The 21,414-nt window shown below is 41.4% G+C and overlaps 1 protein-coding gene across 1 annotated transcript in view; it reads right to left on the bottom strand.

Moving 5' to 3' along the window:
* Window positions 1-17,480, bottom strand: part of LOC109033299 (cadherin-86C) — a 53,635-nt gene extending 36,155 nt beyond the window's left edge. The window contains exon 1 of the mRNA XM_072305729.1: window positions 15,515-17,480. The gene's annotated coding sequence lies outside the window, so the exon portion shown is untranslated. The remainder of the gene's footprint in view (window positions 1-15,514) is intronic.
* Between the last annotated feature and the right edge of the window lie 3,934 nt (window positions 17,481-21,414).

The raw sequence follows: 21,414 nt of genomic DNA, 5'->3' as shown, positions 1-21,414 counted from the left end.
TATTAGGGCCTAACACAGAGCGGAGCGGCGTGTTAGCAGCACAGAACGCGCACTGGCGCCTACAAACCTAACAGGATACTTCACGCATTGCGCAACGCGTGAAGTATCCCGTTAGGTTTGTAGGCGCCTATGCGCGTGTCCCGCTGCTGGCTGCCTGCCGCGCCGCAACGCTTTAAGCAACTATTTCGCGTCAGAGGCGTTGCACAGTATCCTACAAGATTGAAGGTGCACGAAATAACTAGTTAAAGAGGACTTTCAATTTTGACAGCATCTGTTATTGAAAAATGTTTGATTTGGCATTGGAGCGTTTCCTAGGCTCCCGCTTCGGTTTTCATCTTATCATTTCCGCACAGTAGACACATGAACATATGTTAAGCGTTCAGCCGATAGGCAGCGCTTTTTGATTTCGACTTGCCTCTAGAATACTAGTATACTAGTGCTAATTCGTTTAAATGGCGCACTAGCTCATCGATGTGCAGGCTATTGAGGGGGGGGGGGGGGTCCAATTTTAAAATAAATAAAGCTGTGATAACCGTATTTTACGCTTTTAATGTAATGCGCAAGTAGTTACGATCGTTTGTCTATAAGAAATTTCCTTAGCAGTAGAGTAATTCTTATCGAAATTGATCATTGAAAATAAAAGAAGCCTGAAAAAAAAAACGCGCCTGATGAGCTCAACGGTGGCTATCATTTTCGGGAAACAAAAAAAAGCGTTTACAGTTTCCTTGGTAATCTTTGTTTGCTATCAGCTGATGTTTTATTTCCATTTCCCAGCCAAGTCGACGGAGTTTATACTTCCTTTCTTCACTAAATACATTTACTAACACCTGAGCGCTTTTCTAATACGACAGTATTAGAACTTCCCCGCTTTACTTGTTTTTATTTGCTCTTAGAGTCTGTTCTCTTTCATGACTTGATTCATGAATGAAATGTTTTTAAGAATGAAGGTAGTAGTAGTATGCATTTATTTTTGAGGTGGTTCCTGTCATTTAAATGAGAAGAAAAAAATGTGGACATAATGTCCACAATTTGGATAATTTTGGACGTATTCATGGTTGGACATTAAATCACGTGGACTTAATATAGACTGGACTTAATGTTTAGTGGACATAAGTAGCGGTGGACATTTATTTAATGGACGAAAGGTAGGTGAACATAAAGTCCTGGAAGCTTCTGGGGGCTCTAACAGGACGTTTAAAACAACCTCTATTTAGAGGAATTTTTACTATCCGGGAAGAAAATAATGATTCACACAGGGAAAAGGTAATTCTTTACAAAAAAATATGCACCAGTGTTCGTTCAGAATTTATTTCAGAGGTTGGAAATAAATCCTTATCACGTCTGGAACTCTGTCACCATCCTGCGCATGGTCCTGTTGCCGAGGCGTGATTATCGACTATCGATATTATCCCATTTGAAGTTTTGGTAAAGAATCATTATGGGTTCTCCGATAATCGATTTTGTATCATAGGTTTGAATGGCATATTAATCGATACATTGCAAAGCACGCCGCGGCGACCGCATACTGTGTTATTATGGTGTTCTCCGTGATAATCGATATTTTATCATAGGTTTGAATAGCGTATTAATCGATACATTGCAAAGCACGCCGCGCGCGTGTTTGGCGCAATGCGTGAAGTATTCCTACAGTCTTGGAGGCGTTAATATACGTTTCGCGCCTACCGGCTCGCGCCACGCCACTGCTCGTTTGTGTACCTTGGTCCAAAACTGGAAGCAAAGGAGCTACCATGACAGCCAAAAAATCGCGGACCAATCGGAGAGCGGCACTTCTTTACAGTAGTCAAAGGATTGAGATGAAAATACTTCTCTCATACAGGGTGACCCAAAAGTCCCGCACCAAGACAATAACTCTTGAGGTTCTTGCTATATTTTGGGTGGTCCGTTTGAATGTTTGGGATTCCGCAAAAGTCATTTCTTTTGACCTGGGCGCATTCACACGAGTTTAAGTCCCTATCTCTATCTGTTCATAAGTTACAGGGGATGCATGGTGCTGGTGGTGCGAGACTTTTGGATCACCCAATATAAAGTTGCTTTAATGAAAATAAAATAATACATCGGGAATACGGACAAAAGTTGTTTGACCGCGACCAGTAAGAACAGAAGTTCTTTCGGAAAAAGTGTCATACTATGAAAAACATATATGCATGTATTACAGCCAAAAAAAAGAAAAAAAAGGAGAAAAAAATTGACTGTAACTAGAAATTTGAAGTAATTTGAACATTTTTATGGCTGAAAATCGTCTGCTGCATGGAATTTCCAATTATCAAGATACACTTGTAAATGGGCTTTTGCATGACTCTCTCATGAAAAATATCAACGGCAACCGCGAATCCACCATTATCGCCTCTAGATGGCCTACAAAGTAGCGAAATGGAATACTGATGAGATGCAAAATGGGAGCGCCTTCAGGGTTACGGCAGTGCTTATGAGTGGTTATGCCCAGGAACGGACAGCTGTCGGGAGTGTTTGACCCACCGTGACCTGAATAGCCGACATGTTAACTGAGTGTTATTGACCACCCCTCTGCTCGACTGCCCTAGCTGCGCCTTAATTGCTCACCTCATTATTTTTCTTACAGCAGTTACTTGTACTTTTCTTGGATTTACTAGCAGCCGGCTGATCACTGATATTCATAGACAAAGGGATGCACGAAAAAGACAAAGAGGAGATAGTGGAAACGATTGGTTGCAATGGACAAATGAAAGAGACCAAGAAAAAGTGAAGGACTAACCAACGGCACACAGTGGATCGAGTCAATGAGAGAAGTCGGACAAAATTTGGGAACTTTAAAAGCTTACAACTCCGTTAAATTAGAACTTTGATATTTTAAAAGTGATTCCATTGACAGTGGTTTCCTCGTGACATTTTCAGTCTAGACCCGCCCCTCCAAATTCAAAATGTGACGTTATAAACATCAAAATGTGCAGTTTTAGTCAAACATTTTATGTCCGACCTCTCTGATTGACTCGATCCACTATGCGGTACCCCAAGAGGAACCTCGCTTATAGATATAGTCCATCATTTTCCGCCTGAGGCCAAAACAAGCACCCATTTCAACAAATAGAACGCTCGATAGTTCCGTTTCTTTAGTCATTGCTCTATATAAGAATGCGATATGATAAGTCCACCGAGGCGTCACGGATTCGAGCGTTTGAGATGTCATGCGATATTAGCATGAAATGTCGCTCTCAAATATGGGAGTAACTACACTTCACAAGTGAAACATGCGTCTTATAACCAATGCTTACTAGTCTATCTCAAATATAGTTACGTCCTTGTCAGCAAGCGAAGTAATATAAACTCGGAAGTCTGCAGGCGTGTTAGACGAGGTACTACACGTTATTTAGCAGACATTGCGAGCATGCGTAGTCCACCGAGCATTTTAATGTTTTGTACAGAGGAGAGGGAGGGGGGTATGAGAGATGGGTGCATACAACAGTAACAGTCAGATTTTGTAACTCTATGTCGGAGGAAAAGCTCTCTCCCAGTAACTTATTGGTGTGTGACATCTGCGGCTGAAACGTAGCGTTGATGCTCGCGCTTGTACTCTTTTGTATGCAACAGACATCATGAGTTAAAATAGTTGCATCAAGCGATCCACTATCGCATCGTCACGTCGTTAGCGAGTAATAATCACGTTGATGATGTTATCGATCCATTCATTCGATTCAAATACAAAAAACGAGTTTTACAAAAATGTCCATCCTTCACAAATATGCAAAATATACAAAGATACAAAGTAGGCGACAAAAAAGGAGAAAAAAAATATTCACCAGAACCTGAGATAATCGTTGAACCATTCGGCACTTCAAAATTAAGTCAGTGATTGTTTTGACTTAAACTCAGGAGTTTTTAGTCATTATTATCGACTTTAAAGTTGGAAATTAACGCTAAGAAAAAGCTTAATATCCTCACTCTGATTAGGATTTGTAGAGTTTTAAAAATGTTTAAAATTTTCTGCGTGAAATTCTGATAAAAATTATACATTGTTGTGATTCTTCTTTTCACCTGGTGGTCCAATTGAGGTGTACATCTATACTAACAAAACATCGTAAAGATTTCTCATTAGTGCTTTCCATGCCACAGCCCTGTGCAAGAAAGTCGTAACTATATATTTTCTTAAAGTTTTCCTTTGGCAAAACGTCATATTCCTAGTTTTAGAGCCCCGTTAAAAAGTCAACATTTGTCAATATAATACATATTTTTTGCAATAGCGACTCCTTTACTGAGGTGTTAAAATTGAAAAATTTGTAAAAAAGGTATTTAAAAAAAGAACAATTGAAAGTTTTTTATAGATCGTATTTATATATTATTATATTTTTCTTATGCCATTCTTAGAGGTATAAAAATTGACTCTGCTACGGGGAGTTGCAAGAATAAAGCAGCGAAGACTAATCCTTTGTATTTGCAGAATGACTGGGTCATATCACGAGGAGCTCTTGTTTACAAAATGAGGCATAAGGTAAATCAGGTATTCTCGTGATAGAGGCGATCTCTATCCATGAACTGTCTCGGTAAATTAACCAAGACAACGCTGATGGTTCATAATTACATGATTATGAGTGTTACTGCCCACAAACATTGTTAACGCTTAAAAGTTTCGCTGTTGCTGCACCTGCTCAAATTACCCTGTCTAGATTGATTAAAGTTTCCTAAGAAAGTTGACTGCCGACAAATCGGAGACAAGAATGTGCATGAAAGTTTCAGACTGCTTTCTAAAGTGTATATGCATACGTGGTGTGTGTATGTGTGGAAGGGTGTATTGGCGATTTTTTTCTCTGTTGAAGCTGCCTAGAAAATTGATTTCAGCTTCAAAAAAAAGCCGAATATGTTCAATCTGTTCAAAACGTTTAATCGTTAAGCAAATAGATGGTAGACTATCAGAGCTAGTCACCATATCGTGCTGTCATTGTTAAATTTTCAGATGGGCAAAAAAAAACTGATAAAAGAATATTCAAAATAAATTTGAACGTCCATGGAGAAAAGGGTGGACCGGACCCCTAGATAAGCATAACTCGCTCTTTAAATATTTGGAATGAGACCCAGGTTTTTTTTGATGACGTGATAAATTGTGGATTTTTCTATGCCTGCCATTCCTGATATATTAGAGCGCCCTCAGTTTCGTATGATACTGTGCAATACCTCTGGTGTGAAATAGTCGCTTCAAGCGCTGTGGCACGCTGCGGCCGCGGCAAGCGGGCAGCCAGCGGGAAACGTGCATTAGCGCCTACAAACCTAACAGGGATACTTCACGCGTTGCGCAATGCGTGAAGTATCCCTGTTAGGTTTGTAGGCGCCAATGCGCGTTCCGCGCTGGCTGCCCGCCCGCCGCTCCGCGCCGCAGCGTACCACGGAGCTTGAAGCAACTATTTCACACCAGAGGTATTGCACAGTATCATACGAAATTGCAGGCGCTCCAAAATGTTAGGAATGGCAGGCATCCTTCAAAAGTACGGAGCTTTCCTCGCAAAATAAATCAAGATACCACGGCTCAAAAAGAGAGCGGTGGTCAAAAAACTCACTAAGTCCTAGCATCCGTAATTAGTAAAACGTTTAGCATACACTTTATCGCCAGGCTGTTGCTTAATCGTCATCGGCTATAAAAGGCTATAAGAAATTGTGTTGCCGGCTGTAGAAGCTATTGAGAATCTCACAGCCGGCTGTAAGCCTATGGTATTTTGGAACACAGATTCTACTGCCAATTTTTACCAGGGGGTGTATTGGCGATTTTTTTTCTCTGTTGAAGCTGCCTAGAAAATTGATTTCAGCCTCAAAAAGAAGCCGAATATGTTCAATCTCTTCAAAAAGTTTAATCGTTAAGCAAAAAGATGGTAGACTATCAGAGCTAGTCACCATATCGTGCTGTCATTGTTAAATTTTCAGATGGGCAAAAAAACACAGATAAAAGAATATTCAAAATAAATTTGAACGTCCACGGAGAAAAGGTGGACCCTAGATAAGCATAATCCCGCTCTTTAAATATTTGGAATGAGACCCAGGTTTTTTTTTGATGATGTGATAAAATTGTAGATTTTTCTATTTAAACAGCGTGAATTTTCATTTTTCGTCATAGTTCTTTCCAGAGATAGATTGGCCGAAACTCATGATTTTGGGAGATTCTGAGAGATTATAACCTGCCAATTCGTCTGTCTTCTTCCAATTTTAAAAGTAGGGGGCTGCACCCTCTGACCCCTGCGCGGTTCAACCTAGCAAAGCGCTTCGAGTTACGCGTCACTCTCATAATTTTTGAGTAAATTTTTCAAGTTTCAGTCATACTTTATCTCAGTAAGAAGCGTGGAAAATAGTGCTGGGTCCACACCAATTTGCGGGGAAAACAAGCCAAAAAGTTCAAACATTTCAATTAGAGTCAAACTTTTTGAGCTCTATTAAGTCCCAGTGCGAAAAAACTTTCAGAAATTTTTGAACTTGTTTTCTCCCAAAAACAGTGTGGACCCGCAGCACTATAATACCACCTTGTTACATACGGTTCGGGCCACGCTTCTAAGTGGTTTTTTCCCCTCGTTTATAGCTATCGGTGTTCGCCTCGTTTCCCAAATAAATACTGTTTCGTGCCTGTTTCCTTGTAGGCCACTCTGACGAGTACCCCACCGATAAGAATCGCCTCAAAGAGAAATTTCGCACGCAAAACTGGCAACGGTATGTCGAGGACTTACAGGAACCCGCTCCAAATTATGCGGCGGCGTGGTTTCCCGTTCCCCTCGCTCGAACTGTTTACGCGAAATCTATTTAGCAGTTGCTAAGTAACACCGATGGGCCACGACACTGTTTTTGTCTGAGACGTCACTCCAGGGGCGGGCGCTGGTCGCTGGCGGCTAGAAAAATTAATAAATCCTCCCCGTTAAGCAACCGCGCCGGGGGGGGGGGGGGGGGCGCATCCGGCGGTCAGAGGCCCGACGCGGTATTTGCATATTGCTAAAATAACCCCGGGCTCTATCGATTAATTTCCCGAAAAGAAAGAGAAAACTCGGGCGAGAGAATGGAGAGAAAAAGAGAAAGCACTCTGTAAAATATTGAACGACCACTTGCTGGACGGCTTGACCACGGCTTGACCCTTGCCGCCCGGTACAACCACCCCTTTCCCGCCCTTAACTCGGTTCTTCACACCTGGGCTCGTATCTTTTCTAGTAGTACAGTGGGTACGATCGAAATCGATGAGTTTTTTTATTGGACATTGCCACTTCGGGATATTACACCATATCGACGGTGTGAGTCGGCAATCACATAACTCTGTTTGCGACGTCGCAGACTTCCTATCAAACTGGATTTTTTAAACGGAAAACTACTCAAGGGCAACTCTTAAAAACTGTCGTGATTTTTCTTCTCTATGTGAAGAACATTCTGCAAAAACTTCAAGAAATGATGCCAATTTGTTCTCCTTTAAAAAAATATTATAGTGGCGGAGATTTTCAGACACCGCAAACAAGTTATGTGATAGCCGACTTACACCGTCGATATGGAAAACTAGTCGTTTTTGTCCGTAGAACCACCTTCAAATTCGAGCAGGATCCAAGATGGCGGCCGTTAAAGATGGCGGCCAAGCGGTTTTTTGTAGTGCTATAGCTCTGTTGCTAATTGTTCGATATTGATGTTCTTTTTTTAAGTGAGAGCTAAAAGGGTCCAGAGTATGATTAAATTACATGTGGTGATGTAGAGTGGTTTGTCTAGGGCTCTGGTTGCGGTCGGGCTGCGGTAATCTAATTTTTATGAGTTGTATCATTTAGGGAAAAAATATTGGCAAACTCGGAATCTTCAGCTATAAAAACGAGGAGCGTCCTTATGCATGAGGTTGGAAAATTATATGCGACTAAGGAAAACCCCTGCAAAATTTGAAGGAGAAAAATAGAGTTTTGGCCGCGAAAGGCAGGTACAAAAAAATCGGATTCAGAAAAAAATTACAAACAAGAAAAGGTGACAAAATCTCTCATTTCCTGAGAGTTCATTAATTTCTAATTTTGCCGTATTTCGATGGTACAAAAGACTGCGCACCTTTAATTAGTTGAGTTAAGAGAGAAACCAAACACGTAATTTGGCTTGGAGCGGCGCGGCGCAAAGAGAAATGATGACGAGGACTTGAGATGAAAAGGAGAAGCCCTCGACGCTGCGGTCGGCATGTAACACATATTAGCGCCTACGAGACTGCTTGAATACTTCACGCATTGCATCAAACACAGTACGGTCAATAGCGGCCGGCGCGGCGTGAAACGCACAGTGCCTACAAGACTACATGAATACTTCACGCATTGCACCAAACACAGTGTGGTCAGCGCGGCACGGCAGCGGAAGTTAAAATTATTAAACCATATTTATGTTTGTTCTTTCTTACTTTTTTAGTTCATTTCTTACGAATGAAAGGCCTTGTCCCCACAGAGATAGGTTTACGGAACTGAACTTTCGCGCGAAGTTCCGTAAATTTTTGCTAGTAGTGTTGACAGGGCTTACGAAAAAAATGTGTCCAACACGAATGAACGCGTCTTATGCACCCTTCTCCCTCCGGCACGTTCACTTGATGGTTTTTATTGATGTTTCAAAATGAATGAGAAGAGGGCGGCAAGTAGGTAAATCCGGACATGCGTGTTCAGTGAAGCATTTGACGAGCTAAAGTCAATTTAGGAATAAAATTGCTTAGCGAAGTGTTTGACGAATGCTGACAATGTACATCCCCGGTAGTGACATCCTGGAGTACTTTTGTGCAGAACCACATCCGCGAAGCTACAAATAAAAACAACTGCCTCGATTGCGGGGTTTTAAGGGGAACCATGAGTCATTTTTTGTCTATATTTTTTCAGTTCTTTTTTAATCGCGTTTTACATATCCTCTTCCTTACAAATTTCAAGATCGAGATTTTTTTTTAAAAAAAAGAAACCTGCGAGCTGATTATTGAAATTTATAGACAAAGAAGACAAATGAATATGGATAGATCCTATTAGTGGAAGCGGATGGTTGCAATGGACAAAGGAGATAGGTAATAGACTAACTAACGGCAACTCACGAGAAACGCTATTGTTAGTCCATGATTTTCACCCTTAGTCTATAGCAACACCCCTTCAACCAATAGGCTTGCTCCGTACTCCCTATGTCTTCTTTGTCTATAGCTGTGTCCATTAGTTTCAATAATCAGTCCGATTATTCCAAACTGTGCAATCCAGATAAGTGGAGACCAAAGATTTCTATACGCACGATGATTTTGAGCAGCAGTTCCCAACAGTAGTCCACAAAGGCTCGCCGATAGTTTCTGGTCCGAATATGCGAATGCATATGACAAAAAAAGGAAGAAAGAAGAAGTAAGGGTCACTCAGTTTTGTTGATAGTTAAATTCATGGCCTCCCCTCTCAGGGAAAAGGTGGTCCGCGAGGGTCGGATTTACCTACTTGCCGCCCATGGGCCGCCTGTATTTGGCCTCCGCCTTCTTATTCGTTTTGAAACATCAATAAAAACCATCAAGTGAACGTGCCGGAGGAGGAGGGGTGCATAAGACGCGTTTACCTACTCGTGTTGGATACATTTTTTGCGAAAGCCCTGTCAACACTACTAGCAAAATTTCACCGAACTTGACGCGAAAGTTAAGTTCCATAAACCTACCTCCGTGTGGACAAGGTCCTCCATTCATAAGAAATGAACCAAAAAATTATGAAAGAACAAACATAAATGTGGTTTAATAATTTTAACTTCCGCCACTGCGCCGCGCTGATCGCACAGTGTAGTTGATGCAATGCTTGAAGTATTCCTGCAGTCTTGTAGGCGCTATGCGTTTCACGCCAACCTTTCCCGACCGCACTGTGTTAGACGCAATGGGTGAAGTATTCATGTAGTCTTGTAGGCGCTAATATGTGTTACATGTCGAGGGCTTGTCCTTTTCATCTCAAGTCCTCGTCATCATTCCTCTCTGTGCTGAGCTCCAGGCCAAATTGCGTGTTTAGTTCCTCTCTTAACTCGACTAATTAAAGATGCTGTCTCTTGTATCACCGAAAAACGACAAAATTAGAAACTACTATACTCTCAGGAAAGAGAGATTTTATTCCCTTTTCTCATTGATAACTTTTTTTTCTGAGTCCGATTTTTTTTTATACCTACATTTAAAAAAAAATGCAAAATTTGCCGCCCCCTAAATTTGCCGCCCCCTAAATTTGCCGCCTTGGGCCGCGGGCCCATGTGGCCATCCCCTTAATCCGGCCCTGTGGTCCGCGACGGATGAAGGTTGTGAACCGCTGATTTGGAGTGTTAGCAGTGCGTATTGACGATTCTTAGCTACACCCCCGAAAATGTATGATTTCGGACATCATGTTTGCAAGAAAAGCTTGACCAAATCATTAGACAAACATTAAAAGAATCATATCGCGAGACGCCGCTGTCTGTAAGACCGCAGAAACGTGCTTAATGATGCCGAGGAAACAATAAATAATTCATGGTAAAAATAAGGACTTGGAGACGGGCATAAGCAGCCAACAGGCCTAATGACGATCGGATTTAAAGGCAAGCAGTGAGGGCGAATTAATATTTCATCGCCCATTTTATCCGTTGAATTACAATCACCCACAAATGGCGTGTGAAAACTCCAGTCAAAGTGTTAAGTTGTGGATGACGGCTCAAGCTACCGTGAAATAATATCGATTGAAACTTTAGAAAGTGACATCGTGTCCTGTGTGCACTTCCTAGGGTCCCTAATCCTCGTTTCTTTTATCACTGTTTTAACTTTCCGTCGTTGAGTTTATGGCTTTATGGCTGATATTGCAGTTAACTTTTACTGTCCCCTCCTTCAGCCCTATCTAAGTAGCACAGTGCAACGAAAATATTGAAATTAAATTGGAATTTTATTTCAATAAAATAGTAATTTTTTTACCATTAAATTGCCATCTTTTTACATCATTTAGTCGATTTATGCCGATTTTAAACAATCAACGAAGTGAGCTCCATGTGTCACAAAGATACGCAATATGCAATGCATTGAAAAATTGCAACTTATTTCAATTTTATTGCCATAAGTTTCAATAAATGGGTCCCCTTCAAATGGGAGCCATGCAACATACACAGCACTTAGTGGAATTGCCGTATTTTTCAACGTAAATCCTATTTATTGCAATCTCTGATACTTGGGATTGCCTCACAACAGTAGGTATACGTTAAGTTCCTATTCGCTGGATAGGGTAAGGTGGGCGCAGATTTTTCCAATTCTCATGGCCTTATTCTGTTTCTATACTGTGCATTTGGTTAAATGAGCATTCAAATAATAATTATTATGTAATAACATTAGTGCTCAATCTAATAATAATATGGCACAGATTTTCTCTACATCTGGATTTAATCCAAAATTTAATATCACAATTTTCCAAGTGGAGACCATTGACTTTGGTTACATCATTGCCCCATTTTGATACCAAATTAGTACCACGTTGGCACCCTAAAGGCACCGAAGTAAATCCACCATGGAGGCCGCGAAAGAACATCTCAAATCAACCGAGCAATTACAAGTAATTCACTCACAAGCCCCATGTTGATACCATGTTGGCGTCATCATGGTACCATATTTCACTTACATGATCATTTTTATCGGGGTGTTTTTGTACAACATTTCGTGTGAGTTTTCCTCGACACCAACAGAGCATACTGCGAAAATTTCGAACAAAAATATGCGGGGATATTCTTTCATAGCGTGATGTAGGGACGGGAGTTTTCAAGCATCGCAATTAATTGATGTGAAAGTTTTTGTAGTTGTACCATCGATAAAAATCCGGGAGCTATTTCGATGACTGGAGTGCGAAACCATGTGTCTCGATTACGGTGTCTCAAAATTTCCGCTCCTGTCTCATTTTTTCAAAGAGGTAGAAGCCGACTTTACAGCTTGAAATTTATGCAGAATATTCTGCTAACAGAGGGGAAAAGCCAAGGAAATTTCTGAGAAATTCCGTTGACTAGTTTTCCGAATAAAATAATAAATATGACAGTAAGTCTGCAACGTTGCAAATGGAGATACGTGGTTATGCATTTCGGTCATTGATAAGTAGAATGCGATTTTCTGCGCTTTCGAAGGTGAGTAAAGTTGCGTCAACTTTTTGAGTAAAACTCTGCTCAGGTCGGACCAGAGCTCCACTCTAGCGGATGAAACTGAATAATTGTTGTTTTCCCTTCTTTTTTCAATGTGGATCGTTTAATCTATAAGCCACAACGTGACGCCCTCTCTGCTGCGCAAAGGAAAAAACGACAGGAGGGAATTCAGACATTGCCAAATTTCCTTTGAGATAAAACGAATCCCCTGAGAAATTTGTGAATATCTTCCTTCCAATTAATCCGCAAATTTGATCCGCAACATGATTTAAAATATCTGCAAAATTCAACGGAAGAATATTCATAGATTCCCTTAAAAATACATTTTACATCGGGGAAAATTGGCATTACTCGAATTCTCATACAGCGTTTCCCCTTAAGAAAAGAGTACAATTTTGCCGTGCTGAGGAAAAACGTCGTATGAGCATTCGGACGTTGCCATATCTCCTTCAATAAAAAACGAATTTACCGGGAAAATTATGCATATTTTTCCTCCAATTTCTCAGAGAATTTTGTTCACGATTGAGTCTAAAACATGTGAAACTTTCAAGGAAAAATATGCAAAAATCTCTTCAAAATTAGGTATATTATTCGGGGAAATTTGACAACTCTCGAAGGTTCATACGGCGTTCTTCCTTAGCACGCCAGTATTATCATCTCCTCGACCATCGACCAGAACCATCGGGGTGGTGGTGTTTAAGGGCTTGCTCTCACCCCACCTCACCCCACGCACCATCAACAATCTAATTCCACACCCCTCTAAAGTCGCTCCACCTGTACACGGCTTCGTGTGTGCATCGCTCCACCCTCGGCGTGGGGGTCGTGACTCGTTGATCACCTGCACCCCGGGGTGGGACCCGGACCCCTTGCGTAATGGCCCTGGGGTTCCTTCTTGGTGTTCATCATGACACTATAACCCAGTTCGGATGTAATTTTTGTCGAGATCTTCGCTACCGTATCCTGTTTCGTAAACAACCAATTCCACGTGCAATGTGAAACTGTTAACAAAGAATCTTCCGGCGTGGCGCAAATGGCCCCCAGTCACGCTTCCCCGATCCGTCGTTCAAGCCGGCGCAAGGCTGGTCGAACCCTTGTCGAATGGCTTTTATCGATAAATAACATTGTTAAAACAGAGATTTATCGATCATGATATGTCGATAATGATTCGACAATCGACCCGCGGGCGCTTTCCTCGATAGATAGGGATGAGAAAATCAAATAACTTTCGTTAAGCCACGTGGGAAAATTCACGCTCTGCTTGGCTACCAGGAGTGTCAATATGAAGGCAGTTGCAACGCTAGAATAAAAAATACATTCTACAGATTCAACAGGAGTTATTGAGAGGCTTCACGTCAACAATCGTTGACTCCACGATCGGATTTTTGGTTTGTTGACACCATGATCGTTGACACCCTGCAGAGTTATACCGCGCATATTCAAAAATGACGAGACGTAAAAATTATTTGGAAAGTCGTTTTCTTACTATTGAGGAGGCGAGGGTAGGAGAATGCCATATGTCATTTTCATGATTCAAAAATAACCAATTTAAAAGGTGGGTGCAAATCCACAAATCTTGGAGAATGATTCAGATGCCCACAGTATTTTGAAATAGATTGTTCGGGATTTTAACACCTTAAGTTTATTATCTAAATAATTCTCTTTGAGTCTAACTCGACACTAGTTCAAGTTTCGCAAAAGAAGTGCATTGTGTGATATCACGCTACTTCTTCGTCACAGCTGTTAAGCAAAATTGATAAGAATAAATTCTTGAATTAGGAGAAAGTAAAAAAAGGAGGTAGCTTCTTGTATACCTTTCTTTCCTTTCTTCAATCAAATTTTGAAGAGACTGTACCTCTCTGAGCAAAATTTCTTACCTCAATGGCCAATTTTCCCGCTTTTTTCTCAATTGAACCCTTAATTAAAGTACACACGAATTGAAATGAAATTCAATAACCTTCCTGCAGTCCAAGAGAAAACGTTTTACTCAGAAATTAATTGCGACTAATTCCTAGTCTGGACATTTAATTTATAAAGCTTACATTATTCTTTCATTAAAAGCATTAGATTTTAATGAAACAGTTATTCAGATGCAGAAATATGTGAACTTTTCGCTCAAACGGGTTTGGAATTCATTCTCAAAGAGGTGGTTCGGCTGACGAACGTTGCGAGATTGCGGCAGGCGCCTGAATGCGACTATTCGAACACGATGGATATCCGTATTGCCTAGTCAAAAATTGAAGGCGCACAGGTTGTCTTGGCGCTCGCGCCAAGCCGCGGTTGATGTGATGCGCTGAATCACGTCGCGTGTCGCACTGTTCCCAGACGAGACCGTTTCCTATGATGAAAGGATCGCAAGCAAACAAACAATTTTCGGGGATGTGCAAAGTGCTGTTGTACAAGGTTTTACGTTCTCATAGCTTACAGTTTCCTAAAACTACCACTAAGAAAAAAAAATCGACGGTAGACGAGGCGAGAGCCTAGATTAAATGCTTTTTTCCTCCTCTTTTTTTCTATGAATATATGAATAGATCTTCATTTCCTTATGTTTATCTTTTGAAGTACCTGTCGAATTTTCCTTCCTTTCAATAAAATTTCATCATATTTTCCTAGGAAAGGGAATAAGAAGGAGTTGTCTGTTGTCCCACGCTTATTCCTAAAACTTATTGGGCAGTAATTTTCTCCAGATCCATTTTTTCCCGACTGACACTTGACGCAAAAGCTCGGAGCAGCGGTTTTCACTATATTTTCTTTTTTTTTCTTTTTTTTGAACTTGAGAAAATAGTATGTGTGAATGGCTTTCAGTTAAGAATTAAAATTTTGAAAATGTGAGGGTTACGAAATAATTATTTTGGTGCACCTATAGTGCTTATCTTTTCCGGAAAAATCTCGATACTTACGAGCTAAAAATATTTCACCAGCATCACAACATTTCAAAATCTTGATATTTTCAACAAGTGTAGAGCATGCTCTATTTTTACCGTGGTATCTGGAAATTTACGGTAATTTAACGCGGCGCAGGACGGCGCCGACGTGAAATGTCGCATACCTGGAAAATCGCGATTGAAACCAGCACGCCTTCAATAATTTGCTATGCAACAAAGACAATCGTGGAGCACGAGTAGTGGTATTCAAAAATCTATGGTACTTTGACACGGCGCAAGGCAGAGCCATATATTTAAACATTAATTGAGAACGCATACAGAAAGAATGAATAATTCAAGATACAAATAAGTAGCAGATAACTACATCACAAGTATTTATATACTTTAAGTAAGAAAAGTGAATATACTTGTAGTGTTCATCCTTGACGTTTCAGGAACTTGTAAGGATCTCTAAAATCTATTGTCTATAAACGTGAACCTGAAACTGATCCTTTGAGTTAGTTGTATAACTTCCCCCGAAAAAGTAAATAAATAATTTTTACCCCTCTTACCTTTCGCTTTTGGCGGGCGTTCGTTTGACTAAGAATGATGCATGCTTCAAATCTTGTCTTTTGTTTCAATTATAGATGAAAACCGTGGCGAATAGAGATCCATCAAGTCATCGAACCGATTTATCAGGAGTTTTCGGCTGCTTTAAAGGGCGGCCTTCGATTTGAAATACCATGGTGACAATGTTTTTCGTTCGTTATGTTCTCCATGTATTTAAAAAACCCAAAAAGCACTGAACAATTGTTCCGACCCTGAACAAAACGTATTTTTCACCGCAACATGGGTCGATTTCACAAATAAATTGAACCCACGCAATCAAGCCAGGAATACTCGAGATAAAACAAAATAAGCAGGAAAGAGGACCTGATTCAATTACGTAACGGAACCTACCTAAAGTGTAGGACTACGGCGGCTTCGGATTTTTATATAAACATCAAAATCACGTTACACCAAAAGTTTAACCTAAATTTACACCAAAGCCACTTCCGTTTTTTTTTTTTGTGGAAAAAAAGGGTAGATTCGCTAGAAACCGTGGAGCTCCCTTCTTCGAAAATGATGAATTCACTTCAGAGACAGTTCGATTTATTTTTATTTTTATGATTTTATACCTCGTGGTTAAAAAATTTGGTACACACTACTGCTTGAGTGGATGATTTGTCACGGCACGAGAAACACGACGATGTTCATTTCTGCGACTTTCGCATGAGAGAATTCTAGAGGCCGATACGAATTGCTAGAAACGTGCGTGGTGGGGAGTCCTGGCGAAACAGTCTCGACGAACACGAAGAAACGGAACGCGGCGACATTCGCTGGAGGCGCCGGGCAGACGAATAATAAAAAAGAGTTGCACCGGGGAGGACTCCGACTCCAAGGGTGGAAAGTACGGAAGGGTGGTTTGGTGCTTTACTCACACATACCGCACTTGCCCCTTCCCCTGTACAAAACGTTGATTTTCCACTGTGTGTTGCGTGCTGCTTGACACTTAAATGACCACTGCCCCGCGGCATGGCAGCCGAACGGGAGTCGCCTCTCGGCGTTGCCGTCGTAGATTTCCTCTATACAGGGTGATTCAGGGTCAATCGACAAATTTTCGAACCATCGCCTAAAAAGGCTGTCCGTAAATTACGCAACGCGATTTTCCTGATTTTTCGACATTACCATACCCCTTGCGACGCGAATGCGACGCTGGTTCAAACGGCCCCAAAATCATTACGTGACATTTGCCTCGACAACCCCCTCCCCCCCCCCCAAAGTAAAGATGAATGTTATCACTGAAAACTGGGGGAGGGCATCCCTTCCGTTAAGTTAAAGGCTCTGTATTTCAAGAAAAAAGAAAGAAAGGACAAAAAAATTTTGCATGTAAAATTGAAAAAGAAAAAAGTTGAAATCCAGTAAGCACGAACTGTTACGTAACGCTAAGCTTTTACCCTCTCACCCCCATGCCACGCTCGGTCACAAAATCATGAAGACCCGCGCAGCCTTAGAGCGGTACGTAATTTATGGACAGCCCCTAAAAATGACACTATCTCTTAGGCAACCTTTTCGCTTTTTTTGAGGGGTGGGGTTAAATTTTTAATTTATAGAAGGTTCTGCCCGGAGGGCGCAGGAGACCATTGTCGAATTATTTTCAGTGATGAGATTTTGAAGGGGTTGAGATTATTCAGGGGATTTCGAGGGTTTGCATTAGAAGGATGGTGTGATTTGAAAGATTTGAGATTTCAACTCATGTAACATTTTTGCCATAACTAAGTATCTCAAAGTTGGGTGCCGTCCATAAATTGAGTCACGCACCAAGGACCAGAGGGGAGGGGGAGGAGAGGATTGACGTATCTCGCATTACGAGGGAGGGAGATCTGACACTGCGTGAAGCCACGTAAACTTTGAAACTTCTCGATGTATGTGGCCGTCGACAGGAAAAGAGACCTAATTTACAGAGGCAAATTCTTCAGTAGAGCGATTCTCGTCGCTGTTGTATATTGGGTCGGAAAATCGGATTTTGAGATTTCGATTTTCGTTACGGCGAAACGGATTTCTGAGGGTGCAGAACTGCAGAACGCTTGCCGGTGGATGGACCACGCTTGCGTATATAGGGCTAAAAGGAGGGGGGTCATATTTAAGTTAATCATTTTCTGACATTGTGGCAACATTGGGTGAAATTTGGCCCTTGAAAGATGAGCATATGCGCTGTACTCAATTTTGATCTTAAACTAATGAAAAATTCATTTGGCAGGGAATTTTAAAAGGCAATCCCCCGCCAAATTGGATTTCTACCACTTAAAGGTTTGAAATCTTCCTTCAGCAAAAAATAGTTTTTTTCCTCCGTTGAAAAAAAAATTGAAAATCGCTTAAAATTACCCCCAGCTGACATAAGTAACATGCTTGATTAAATTCGACACAACAACGTTTCAACGCTGTTTGCGACCAATCTTAAGATGCCGTACGCTACGAGATGAGCGATTTCGAAGTAAAACGACACAAATTGTATTATTTTAACCACGAACTCGCTCCTGAAATCTTTGCACTTAACCCTGAACCACCCTGTATTTCATGTCATTGTAATGGAAGTTATAGTGATCCTGCAAGAGAAAACGGTCAACGTCGAAGGCACTGGTCGATATTTTCTGCAACGAAGTCCGAGATATGAAGGGTGAGCGTTTGAGGTGCAAAAAACGTAACATGTAATTTCGGAGGTGGTGGAGAAAATAATTTCACTTAAGAACAAGAAGTGACTTAGTCCGCAAGGACGGTGCAGCCGCAATGTCTCTATGCAATGTCTTACAATGTTGCCACAATGTTACTCTTATGATCGAGGCGCAACTGGTACGGGGCCGGGGGGACGACAGCCCCCCTTCATCAGAAATCAACTTAGTCCCTCCCAAGAAATGTAAGGAGTTTTGATAAATAAGCATGGAACTTTTTCACCTGTATAATTTTAATTCGATTCATACGTTGGGGAAAAACAGGTTGGTACTGCTTCTGAAACAACTGAATTCTTTAACATTTTCTAGGGGAGGCCCCCGGATTCTCCTTCGAGCATAGGCAGATCTAAATACCTCAAACGGGGGGGGGGGGGGGCTTAAAGGCCATGAAGGGGGTCCAGGCAGGGTGGTAAAATTTCATGGAAAATAAAACCTTGAAATTTCACGGGAAAAATTTCGGAAATTTATGAAAGATATTGAGAAATACCAGTTCCTTTTCATGTTTCGCAAAATTTACAAATTGTGACTTTCTTCTACTTGTTATGTGTTTGAGTACAGGTTGCATACTTCAACCCCTGAAAAATACGAAATATTTCACAACCTCGTGAAATTTCATGAAATATTTCACTGAGATTTCCAATCTTTCATTTCTTTTTTTCGTTTCATGCGACCCTGGGTCCAGGGGCCTCCCACAGACAATTTTTCAATAATTTAATACGCAGTTTAAGTTAATTTCATAATGAATAATTGCTCATTTTAAGCGTATTCCCTTCTTTTTTACTCCGTTCCTTTCATTTTAATTCCTTTCCTTTTCCTTCTTCATTTTTTTCGGGGGACTGGGAGGTGCATACTGCATACGCCCCCAGGGCCGGATTAAGGGGGTGGCCACATGGGCCGCGGCCCATGGTGGCAAATCTAAGGGGCGGCAAAAATTTGCAATTTCTTAAAGTGTAGGTATAAAAAAAATCGGATTTATAAAAACAAAATTACAAACGAGAAAAGGCGAAAAAATCTCTTATTTCCTGAGAGTATAGTAATTCCTAATTTTGTCGTCTCTTAGTGATACTAGAGACAGCACCTTCAATAAGTCGAGTTAGGAGAGAGACCAACCACGCAATTTGGCCTGGAACGGCGCGACTTGGAGATAAAAGATAACGAGGACTTGAGTTGAAAAGGAGAAGCCCTCGGTGTGGCGATTGGCATGTAACACATAGCGCCTACAAGACTGCACGAATACTTCACGCATTGCATCAAACACAGTGCGGTCATTGCGGTCAGCGTGAAACGGATAGCGCCTACAAGAGTGCATGAATACTTCACGCATTGCGCCAAACACAATGCGGTCAGCGTGAAACGCATAGCGCCTGCAAGACTGCGTGAATACTTCACGTATTGCGTCCAACACGGTGCGGTCTGCGCGGCGCGCGGTGGCGAAAGTTAAAATCATTGAACCACATTTATGTTTGTTCTTTCATAATTTGTTCGTTCTTTTCTTGTGAATGGAAGGCCTTGTCCACACAGAGATAGGTTTACGGATAACTTAACTTTCGCGCAAAGTTCCGTGAATTTTTGTTAGTATTGACAGGGCTCCCACAAGAAATGTGTTCAACACGAGTAAATGCGTCTTATGCACCCCTCCCCCGCTGGTACGTTCATTTGATGGTTTTTATCGAGTTTCAAAACGAATGAGAAGGGGGCGGCAAAATATAGGCGGCCCATGGGCGGCAAGTAGGTGGATCCGGCCCTGTACGCCCCCCCCCGCCTTGGATCCGCCTATGCTTTCGAGCTCCTCTTTGGAGCTACAGGCAAATCCAACATATACACCTGGAAGGTCTATATTTTAGCGTCTCCTATAGACCTTTGACGATGGTCTGCATATTAGGGACGAAGTCGCTGTGTTTAAACAACTACACACACTGCAAGAAATACGAGAGTTGGAGGGGTGTAATGTAACACCATTTACTGCAACTTCCTAGTTAATGTTGGGACTATTTCCTTCTTTCCCTCGTTATTTCTCAATAATTTCCCCCTCTACCCCTTCTCTCCTGTTTCTTTGGAGGAGCTGCCGCGTGTTGATTATTTTATTGTTTTAAAAGGAGAACTTGGGTTTGGGAAAAATGTAAACTAAAATTTTGCCAAAAAAAAAAAAAAAAATTTAACGTTATTTTCAACACGAACAAAAAATATATTCCAAAGTCAGCAAACGAGACAGTTAGGAGAACAGAAATTGGGTCATGGTGAAGAGGGGAAGTCTATACCTGGATTGACTAAATCCAAAGAGTGCTGAAGGAGAGAAGGGGGGGGGGGGGGCTTCGTGCGTACACGAGACCATTTTTTTCCAGGCCGAGGAATTACGCTTAACCCGCTGATTCCGGATGACTTTATCACGTATAGCCTCTTACAGACCGCGAGAATTGCCAATTTTCACACGTAAACCCCAGATTATTCTACTGGTTCGGTAGCAAGAATTCGAAAACTCCCCTAGAATCCGCAACACGGATCAAAGTGATATAAATTCACGAGTAAAGAAGGTGCTCAATGGCTTGAATGCTAATGAAGGCGGACGGATTGGTTAGATTTCGTGCGATAAATCTTTTCGACCAATCTCCTGACCCACATCTCGAGCGGGGTTTCAGTCTTAAATTTATGAATTTCTTTCGGGGAACTAAAAAAGTAAATCTACTTTAATGACCGATCCAAAGCTCTCCCTGGACACGAATGTCGTTCCTCGCGACCCACGGTCATTCACATTATCTAGTGCGCCGGTAGTGGTGGCGTAATTACTTCATTGAACCCCTTCGCAAGATTGCTTCACATTACCGCTTACCCTGGTTTCGCTTCACTTTCGGGTGGGAACCTCCCCATGAAAATCAAGTGACTGATCTCAATTAGATACAGGATTAACGGATTCCGTCATCATAACTCATACAAACGATGAAAATTTCAACAGTCATATCCGAGTGGTGGAATAACATTTCCGCCGAAAGTTCCACCCTCGAAAAACGAGAACCGTTCACTCGCGGATTAATCATTAGGGCTTTTGCTTTTGATTTTCACAGGTGCCTGTACAGTGGACTCTCGATAATTCGAAAACCTCCTTGATTTCCTTTCCTCAAAGGAAAGTCTGGTTCCCTTGAAAATCTCTCCATAATTCGAAGAAAATCAATGTATTTTTCTCCCCTCATTATTTCGAAATTTTTAAG

This window comes from Bemisia tabaci, unplaced genomic scaffold (assembly GCF_918797505.1).
Source record: "Bemisia tabaci unplaced genomic scaffold, PGI_BMITA_v3".
Classification (NCBI taxonomy): Eukaryota; Metazoa; Arthropoda; class Insecta; order Hemiptera; family Aleyrodidae; genus Bemisia; species Bemisia tabaci.
Note: the sequence above shows the minus strand (reverse complement) of the source record. Positions and strands in the feature narration are given on the sequence as shown.